The 10,548-nt window shown below is 36.6% G+C and overlaps 1 protein-coding gene across 6 annotated transcripts in view; it reads right to left on the bottom strand.

Annotated features, from left to right (window-relative positions):
* Positions 1–10,548, bottom strand: part of TBL1X (transducin beta like 1 X-linked) — a 364,349-nt gene that overhangs the window by 119,680 nt on the left and 234,121 nt on the right. For all 6 annotated transcript variants that reach the window (XM_056808017.1, XM_056808015.1, XM_056808018.1 and 3 more), the window contains one exon: positions 8,622–8,715. The gene's annotated coding sequence lies outside the window, so the exon portion shown is untranslated. The remainder of the gene's footprint in view (positions 1–8,621; positions 8,716–10,548) is intronic.

The raw sequence follows: 10,548 nt of genomic DNA, 5'->3' as shown, positions 1-10,548 counted from the left end.
ATACATATTTCCACATTCCTCCTACTGTGGATTGTCCTTTTCAAGTACTCTGAAATCTTTGCACTCTAACCTCTACAATAATAGCTAGCCTTGAGAGTGCTTGAAGGTTTTCAAAATACTTTACAAAGAGGGTCTCGGTTGTTACTCAGGACAATTCTGGGAGGTGGGTGCTATTTTTATCCCCTTTTGACATTAGACTGCAAACTCCCTGAGGGAAGGAACCATCTCTCACCTCTCTCTGCATCCCTTGCACTTAGCTAAGTGTCCAGCACACGCTAAGTGCTTCATAAATTTTTACTCGATTGAGGAAACTGAGGCAGAGGCAAGGGTTATGCAGCGGATGGCTAAGGCTGGATTTAAACTCAGGTCCTCCTGACTTTAGATCTGGCATTCTATCTACTGTACCACTTAGCAGCTTCATAAGGAAGATGATGGCTTTGAATATGGCATCCAGTACAATCCCTTTTTTATCTTAAACAGGAGGAAGTTGAGGCTTAATGAAGGGGGAAATGACCTATTCAAAGTCACACAATTATTAAGGAGTAGGCTTGGGATTTGGATCCAGGTTTTTTTAAAAAAAATTGAACTCTCTGGCTCCTTCTATTTTACCAGGATATCTCTCAAAGAGATGGCACATGTTGTTCTGATGAGAATCTATTAAGTAGCGGACAGAAGTATCATTAAAAAAAAAAAACTGTCCCTCCCACCAAAAAAATCCTTCTTAATCAAATTTTTAATTTTCCATGTGGTTGGCCAGAAATTGGAACGGCTGGATTTTAAATCTAGCCTCAGATATTTACTAGTTGTGTGCTTTTGTGCATTATTTAACCTGTCTGCCTCAATTTCCCCAACTGTAAAAGAAGATAAGACTAGCACCTCTATTCCAGGATCAAATTTAAAAAATCTGAAATCTCTGACTCTTCCTATTTTACCTGGATACCTTTTAAAGAGATGCTGTTGTTCTGATGAGAATCTAGTAAATAACAGACATTTAATATGAGGACCAAAGGGGACTATACGTGTGAAGTGCTTAGGATAGTGACTGGCACACAGTAGACACTATAGCTAGTTATCATTATTATTCACAATTATTATTCCCATCTCTTAATCACGACACAATTTCTTGTTGTCATGAGCTAATTCCTTTTGATCAAGCATTGTTTTCTTTCTACATTAATATGTTTGCTTGTCAGAACTTAGCCCAATGCTTGGCACAGAATAAGTGCTTCGTAAATATCTCCTATCTAGATGATATTGAATTTAAGATTCCTAACAATGAAAATGTGGGACATTTTCTGTCGGCTATAGTTGATGACAAAACAGACCGCTTAGCCATCAGGGGACCCAAGTCTCAATTCAGGTAGATGCTTAATTGTGTGTGTGACTTCAGGCAAGTCACTTAGCTTCCACCAGACCCTCAGTTTTCTCATCTGTAAAATGAGGCGAGGATGGGACTAGTTGGCTCTCCAAGCTCTCTTCTAGTTCTAAATATACGACATGATCTATGCTATAACTTCCATTCATTTTGCCCTCTGATTCTTTAGCATAACTGAAATGAAAGCCAAATATACAGAAAATAATGGTCCCCGCCCCTAACTACTAAATAAACATGACCAAACCTAGCATTTATGTGAGTGGAACTGCTGCATTTGTATACACATGTGTGTTTTAAGATTCATAATTAAAGTAAACCACTCTACAACTTAACTTTTCCATAGTTCATAAAATCTGGAAATCTTTAAATACATCATGAAATACTAGCTGTAGAAGCTACCACCACTCTAGGGTTCCAGCTTTGCTTGAAGTCATAAGAGAAAAAGGACTCCCACGTTCTTTTTTCTAAATCCTGTGGCTCCAGGAACATCTGCCAAGCCTACAATGAGTAACCACAACTGGGTGCTGTGTCTTGACCACATCCCCTACCTCCTGCTGGCCTCAGCCCCAGGTGGCTTCTAACTGAAAAGCTGTTTGGGAAATTCAAAGAGGAGGGAATAAGGCAACAATGTCCCACCTCTTCTCCAATGTTTCCATTGACCCAAATGGTGTGGAGGATTGATGCCCACCAAAGTATCAGATGTGTGTCCTCTTCATAGGTAAGTGAAGTGAAGAGAAGAGTGCTTGCATAATTCTTTTCCAAACTTGCTGGACTAGTTTACGCTATATATTTAGCACCTTCTCAGAATGAAGAGAAAAGAGAGGAGAGGAGAGGAAAAAAGAGGAAAAGAGAAGAGAAGAGAAGAGAAGAGAAGAGAAGAGAAGAGAAGAGAAGAGAAGAGAAGAGAAGAGAAGAGAAGAGAAGAGAAGAGAAGAGAAGAGAAGAGAAGAGAAGAGAGAAGAGAAGGCAAGACAAGACTTCATAATCCTTTTCCAAACTTGTTGGACTAGTTTATGCTATATATTTAGCACCTTCTCATAATGAAGAGAAAAGAGAGGAGAGGAGAGAAGAGAAGATGCATGATCTTTTCCCAAACTTGCTGGACTAGTTTACGCTATATATTTTGCAACTTCTCAGAATGAAGAGAAAAGAGAGAGAGAAGAGAAGAGAAGAGAAAAGAGAAGAGAAGAGAAGAGAAGAGAAGAGAAGAGAAGAGAAGAGAAGAGAAGAGAAGAGAAGAGAAGAGAAGAGAAGAGAAGAGAAGAGAAGAGAAGAGAAGAGAAGAGAAGAGAAGAGAAGAGAAGATTCATAATCCTTTTCCAAACTTGCTGGACTAGTTTACACTATATATTTTGCACCTTCTCAGAATGAAGAGAAAAGAGAAGAGAAGAGAAGAAGAGAAGAGAAGAGAAGAGAAGAGAAGAGAGAGAAGAGAAGAGAAGAGAAGAGAAGAGAAGAGAAGAGAAGAGAAGAGAAGAGAAGAGAAGAGAAGAGAAGAGAAGAGAAGAGAAGAGAAGATGCATAATCTTTTCCCAAACTTGCTGACTAGTTTATAGTATATATTTTCCACCTTCTCAGAATGGAAGAGAAGAAGAGAAGAGAAGAGAAGAGAAGAGAAGAGAAGAAAGAGAAGAGAAGAGAAGAGAAGAGAAGAGAAGAGAAGAGAAGAGAAGAGAAGAGAAGAGAAGAGAAGAGAAGAGAAGAGAAGAGAAGAGAAGAGAAGAGAAGAGAAGAGAAGAGAAGAGAAGAGAAGAGAAGAGAAGAGAAGAGAAGAGAAGAGAAGAGAAGAGAAAACTTTTGTTGTTCTCTGAATGAATCGACACCATTTCTCCAAAACCTCTCCCTTGTTTTTGGACATCTAATAGTTTCCCTAATGGAGAATTAGTTTTGTGAGGGCTCATTCTTTGTAGAAGCAGCCTCTCTCCTTGGTTAGTAAGAAAATGTATCTCCCCTGCCCCTGACACTTACCAAATAAATAAAAAGTAAAATAAAATAAAAATCCAAGCCTGCCAAGAATGCCTGTTTGAGGAAGTAAGAAAAATAAAACAATGTGAATGAAAAAGAATGGGTACTGTTTTGTACCAGGAAATGAATTTAAAAGTTCAAATGGATCTGAACCATAATAGATTACATTGTAATAACGGGAATAAACACAAGCATCTCTTTCTCCTCTTTCCAGTTTCAACATTCAGAAAAAGAAACATTTTTTGGAGGGGAAATAGTGGTTGGAGGAGTTTAGGTGGGTCTTCTTTAGGTGGCTGGGTTACTTGAGGTGGGCAGGAGTTAAGAGAACTGGAGGGTAATTGCTATTTAATGACAGGACAATAAAATTACAGAGACATCAGTTTTTATCCCCAAGTACAGTACAAAAAGCTTGCCATCAATTACCTTAATTACAAAAAGTGACTACTCATGGGCCAGAGAACCACTTATACGGAATAATTTATTGTGAAGAATTTGTCCTAACTACATCAACATAGTCTTTTTCCTGCGGGTGATGGAAAAACCCTTTTTATTCAGAACCATCTCTTTGTCATGGGATTGGCTAGCACCTGTGTATTGTTTTCTCTCTATCTTCATGTATAGATTTTAAGACTTGGCCCATGACAACTTACACAAATGGGAATGCAGAGGCAGGTAATAATATCAGCTACTGACATCTGAGATTCTAGAAGGAAATTCTGTGTCACCACCTCTGTTGTGGTTTACTTTGAAATGAGAGTCTAATTTTAGGTAGTGTAACTTTAATGGGCACTGTCATTAGATTTCACTTACTAATTTGTGGCATTTAATCCAGCCTGAAAGAGTATTTAAGTTACAGGTTGTTCCCTTGTGAGATTGGATTATGTTGTATACTATATTAATATATTCCCCAATCATTAGTAAATGGACGCTTAGTTTCAAGGGTCTGAGAGTAAGGAATTAAGTACCAATTCTGATGATAATCTCAAATTGACCCACAGATAATTTGCATGAGTTATGCAATCATATTCTATAGTTCTTTTAAGTGACCACTTTTAAAAATAAGAAGATACTAAAAAAACTGATGTCTGCACTTTTTTATCTTTAGGGAAAGTGAATCTTCTACTTTTGACAGAAAAAAATCTGAATATTTCAAGTGTGACTAGATCTTATAATCACAGAATGACTGACAGAAGAAATCATGGAAATCACTATCATCCTAAAACATATTTAAACCAATTGCTTTAACTTATTCCTCTCACAATCTTTTTATTAGGATGGCTAACAAGTTGCAAAACTGACTGCTTGCCATACCAGCTGACAAAAACTGAAAAATTAGAAAAACAAATGTTGCCTCTTTCAAGGAAAACGATTCTAGCAAATAAGATGAGATCATTTGCCAATTTATATAATTTCTCTATCTCAGCCAAGAACCCATATTCTAACACACTCTCCTGATGTGGACACAACAAATTTTGTTGAATGAATAATTCTTACATATTTCTTTCTATTTAGCAATCAATCTGTTTTTAAAAGATGCTATCCTTCTGGAAGATATTTACATCGTGTTAGAGTAATTATATTTACCTGTGGGAATATTAAATATGACATATTATTCAAAATAAGTTGGTAGTTAGTGTCTCTTGGAGTTTATAAATACTGCGTTTATCTTCGTAAAGAAATGCTGGCTGCTGGTTGATTCAGGACTAAATTCTGATACCAAATGCCATCCCTCTGAGGAGAGTGGTTGCTTCTTGGGCAAGGGCAAAAAGATTGCTATCAGTTTAATGAAACATGAGCTGCCAGGAATGGCGTAGCTGTAAAATGATACGGCACCAGCCAGTTCAGAGCGGCTACCATAGCTCTTGCAGGTAGCAGGATGCAGGGGTTACAGATATGTTCATATCAGAAGGTGTTGGATGTCTCTGTGTCGGATGTCCAAAGCATTTGGAAGGGTCACCGTGGGAAGAGCAAAGGTCAAGGGGAAAAGGTCAAGTAGGAACAAAAAATGAGGGAGATGTTTCTTTTCTTTTGAAATGCATTTACAGAAAGTCATTAGGCATAGACTGCCTTGGCACACAGGTTTTGTTTTTGGGGTTTGTTCATTTTTTGACAATTTTTCCCCTCGCTGGAGATGTTGCTTTGTGAATTACTAGAACTAATAATAAGCCAGTCATACAGGAAAAATGGTCCTTGTGCTCCCCACAATTTGGCTACAAGGAAAGCAAAGGGACTATTCTAGGGCAATTTTATCAGCTTTATCTTTGGTGAAAATCAGAGGTCAGAGTATCATCTAGGTGGAATTTACCTACTGTTTTTCTCACGGGGGTAGTGGCTTAAAGAAAAAAGGAAAAATATGGAGGGGTAAATTTAAAAAGTAATGAAATTTGCTATTTTGAGCATATTTCAGGGAAAATTCCTAAAGTCTACAGAATTCAAGGTTGGAAATTCAAAAGTTAAAAAGGCAGTAAGAATGACATTTTATTTTGTATAAAATATTATATTATATATAAAATATAATGTATTTTACTTTATAATTTGTTATAGTATTCTTGATGTATAAGATCATGCTTCAATTTTACAAATAAGTTGGAAATTATTTTTTACTAAAAATCTTTTATCAATCTATGAGGTTTGACATTTTATTTTATATAAAATATAATGTATTTTACTTTATAATTCATTATACTATTCTTGATGTATAAGATCATGCTCCAATTTTACAAATAAGTTGGAAATTATTTTTTACTAAAAATCTTTTATCAGTCTACGAGGTTTTGATCTTAAGAAAATCTAGGATGGGCTTGGGTTGTTGGACGGAAAATAAGCTTTGGAGTCAAGATGACCCATGTTCAAGCCCTGTCTCTGACACATGCTGGATTTTGAGAGTCCCTGTCCTAAGCAACTCTCTAAGGTTCTTAAGAGAAGAGTTTTCTCGTCAGAAACTCCCCATACCAGTGAAATCACTAGTCCAGCCCACTGCTCCCCACTAATCTGCCTAAATCAATATCTTTCCATCTAATTAAACATTTCCAAATATAAAGACTTCCTATACCAAATTAATTATTCTTATAATAAGGAAAAACATCCACAATACATAGGGTTTTTTTTGTTAAATTTAAACACTGGTTGTTTTCATTAATGGTGATTATTATTTTACTTTATAATATTATATACCTTAAAAGAGTATAACATGGAAGTAGGTCTTATGTGATCCAATGGTTTACTAGATCTGGGAAGGGAGAGAGAAGGGCAGGAAGGAGATAATTTGGATCTTATAATTTCAGGAAGCTTAGACTGAAAATTGTTATTACTTTTAATTGGAAAAAATAAAATATGTTTAAAAGAATATAATGTAAATATTTCCTAATATCTCTCATATAAATTGTAATGGCCAGGGGGCAGCTGGATAGCTCAGTGGATGGAGAACCAGGCCTAGAGATGGGAGGTCCTGGGTTCAAATCTGGCCTCAAAAACTTCCCAGCTGTGTGACCCTGGGCAAGTCACTTAACCCCCATTGCCTAGCCCTTACTGCTTTTCTGCCTTGGAATCAATACACGGTATTGACTCCAAGATAGAAGGTAAGAGTTTTAAAAAAAAAAATTGTAATGGCCAACCTCAGTTCAATAGATAATGAAGTACTTTGTGGTCACAGTTCATAGGTTCAAAACTGGCTTCTGTTTCTTAGAAAGCATGTGGCAATGGCTATATTACTTAACTTCCCTGGGTCTCAGTTTCCTCATCTGTAAAATGACTAGGGTTGGACCAGAGAACTTCTGAGGTCTTTTTTTTAGCTCCAGGCCACTCTTCAATAGAAAGAGAAATGTTGTACACATAGCTTGATATCATTTGGTTTTGCTTAATTTTCAGTGTTGTTTTTTTTTCCTTTTAAACAAGGGAGGGAAAGGAGTAATATTTCCTGAAAACAGATGACATAAAAAGAAAAAGTATCAATCCCCTACCCCCCAAGCTAATCCTTCTTTACATAAAAGATCTGGAAAATTTTCACTCTCTACTTCTGTCAAATGGTCTGCCTCAATTAATTCTTGGAAGATCAAAAATAATATTAATGTTAATTTCTGATTTAACTACAAAAGTAATCTGAAGGAACTTCCAAAAATGAATCACAGCTTTAGACTTGAGAATTTCTATGTTTTAAAGATGCAAGTGGCTTGGTGAAGAATATGTATTAAAATCAAAATAAACAAGAATCTGCCCAATATTTCTCAGTGTTAGCCCACAGTCATAAATTCTGCTAAAAAACAAGCTGAAAGGAACAGAAAACAAGGGCCCATGTAATATTAAATTCCACCCCAGCTTTCTGTCTGGTTCATTTTCAGCTTTCCCAGACTTCTTTTAGGCTCCAAGTATCTTGACAAAAATGTATTTTTATGTGTTTACAACTAGAATGGGACCTGCCTGTTACTTCTTTCAGTACATAGGAAAGATTTAATTTTTCACAGGAGGATACTTAGATACCTCACAAAATTCTGCCAAATGTAATCTAAAACTTTTATAGGAATGTATTAAGTTTGAATCTATTAATAAATCATTGTAGACCTAGTTAAAAATGTGTGGCAATTCAGAATGCAGATGATTAACCAAAATTATTTATCTTTATTATTTATATTATTATATTATATTATATTATCTTTAATATTTATATTAATGTTAATTACAATTCACAAAATTAATGTGATGCATCTATAATGGAGTAAGATCATTTTATTGTAGAGTCATCAGAAATATGGCTTATAAGCATCAAAAATCAAAACAAACAACCTCAAGTACAAGATCCAATATCAAACAATCATCACAATAATGAGTATTTATGTATACAGTTTGCAAGGCACTTGACAAATATCTGATTTTACAATCACAACAACCTTAAGAGCTCTTACTCCCATTCTACAGCTAAGGAACCTGAGGTGGAGGTTAAGTGTCTTGCCTTCTGAGGCTAGATTTGAACTTGGGTCTTCCTAATGCCAAGTCCAGCATTCCAAATAGCAGAATTTTGTGTGCATCATTTTGGTGTCATTTGGTTTTGTTTAACTTTTTTGGCTTGACCTACCTCTCAACTTATAATTGAGAACTGACTGTATGACTCATAATGATTTACTTAATTCCTTCCAGATTCCTGGGAAGGGATGCAATCCACAAACCTTGTCAAAGAAAGTGACTTTGGGATTTTAAGAGTTAAGACAAGCGTTCTGTTATAATACGTTATCTTTCAAATAAACATCAAATAAGAAAAGGACCAAAATGGGAGAGGCGTGTTGATTACCTTTATGGTGACTTCATGTGTGGACCGTTTTATAAGTGAGCCTTCAAGGATCCAGCAACATGAACAGCACAGTGTCTGCTTAGAGGAGACGTTCCTAGTAATTCATGAAAAAGTAGAAGGAAAAAAAAACACATTAATGAGTTTCTGAGTTGCTGTGTCCCTGAGATGTTAAGGCACTTTCTTCTTGCCTTTTTCCCTCCCCCATTTTCTTTTTATCCCTCATGTTGGCTAGATTCTTTTTTTTGTAGTTCGATCCAATTTCTGAATAGTCTATTCATTGTTTTTTGTTTATTTGTCTAAATTTCAACCCAATCATTTTTTAAGAATGGATTGTTTGGTGGTGATTTTTTTTTTTGAGAAGACATCATCGTTTTTTAGCAATGGCAGAAAAAAAAAGCAGAGTCTACCTAAGGAAGAAGAGATTCCTTTTAAATGGATAAGAATGTTTTGCTTCCAACATCAACATTTGTTCATGTTTCACAGAGGGTCGATTAAAAAAGTACCATTTTTTCTTTAGCCCTTTCCCTGCAGAATGAGAGAGTGAAGGGAGAATGACGTCCATTTAGTATCCTCTTAAGCACCTACTATGTGACGCACTTGACGAATACAATTTCGCTTGATGTTTCTAGTCCCGTGTTCACTGTATCCTTGGAAACATCAGGGCAGTTATGGCTCCCTGTGCACAGAATGGGTTGTACTTGACATTAAAAAATGATTGTTGTAGGTGCTTTGTTTCCAGAGAGCACCCAAGGCATCACAGGCTGGACTGGCCCATGCGTGGAGCAGAATTGTTCATCTCGCTCTGTCAGTCGGTCATCCAATGGCGGAACAAAAGCCCTGCAATGGCCCAGGATGCGCTAGATAATCGCTGGCGTCTTGGATGACTGGCCAAGCTTTAAGCACTCTGTGGCACTTGCTTCTAGCTCCCTTCATGGCTGCTGAAACAAACTAGTCTCGTCTGACCATTCCACCAGGGGAAATCTTGACACGCTTAGCGTAGGCATCCCCTGATTCATCCCTGGGTTTGAGGACAGACAGTCTGACCAGGATGTGGCCGCTGGGCATGCCACGGCTCCTGGGAGCCAGCGGGGAGAGCTGGACAGTCGGTGGACTCCGACCCATCACGTATGACCCCTTCCTTTTAGAGATGATGAAGGGGGGGCCAAGAGATTTACTAATATGTCTGTACTTTATTGGTTGCTCACTATAAAGTTCCATTTATAGTTTTTAGATCTTTTTAAATATTTCAAAGGCATGATTACTGAGTCTGCACTGGTTTAAAAAACAGATAGCCATTAACATCATGTTTAGAAAACACACAACCTTTTATCTCTCTCTTTTATTTATATATTTATACACACACACACACAAATATACATACACACATTTATTTATTTATTATTTCTTCGCTGTCACCTTTAAAGTACCAATTAGCATTTTCATTAACTCATTTTATAGTTTTCCCAGTAAAATTTCATGGGCTATGTCCGTGAGTTTAAAGTCACTCTTCTCATCTCCACATTTATAGGAATTTATAACCTCTTCTTTCCTTCAGTATCCCCAAATTATTGATTCTAGCACAGATACCTTTCTTAAATCTTGGGTTCTATCTCAATGCAATTACTAATACAATTGCATTCATAGTCGTGGTTATACATCAGAAGCTTTATATTGACATTTTTCCTAATTGTAACTTTAGGACCGTAAGAATCCTTTCCTACCATATACAGAGGAAATGGTTATCCAGCCTTTTTTTTTTCTTTTTAAGAAAGCAAATGAGTAGAAATCCGTCATCTCCAGAGGCAGCCAACTGTGTTTTAGGATCATTCTTTTTGACTCTTAATAACCCCATTTGGAGTTTCTTTGGCAAAGATATTGGAGTGGTTTGCCATTTTCTTTTCCAGCTCATTTTAAAGATGAGAAAACT

Source organism: Monodelphis domestica, chromosome 8 (assembly GCF_027887165.1).
Source record: "Monodelphis domestica isolate mMonDom1 chromosome 8, mMonDom1.pri, whole genome shotgun sequence".
NCBI classification, from domain to species: Eukaryota; Metazoa; Chordata; class Mammalia; order Didelphimorphia; family Didelphidae; genus Monodelphis; species Monodelphis domestica.
Note: the sequence above shows the minus strand (reverse complement) of the source record. Positions and strands in the feature narration are given on the sequence as shown.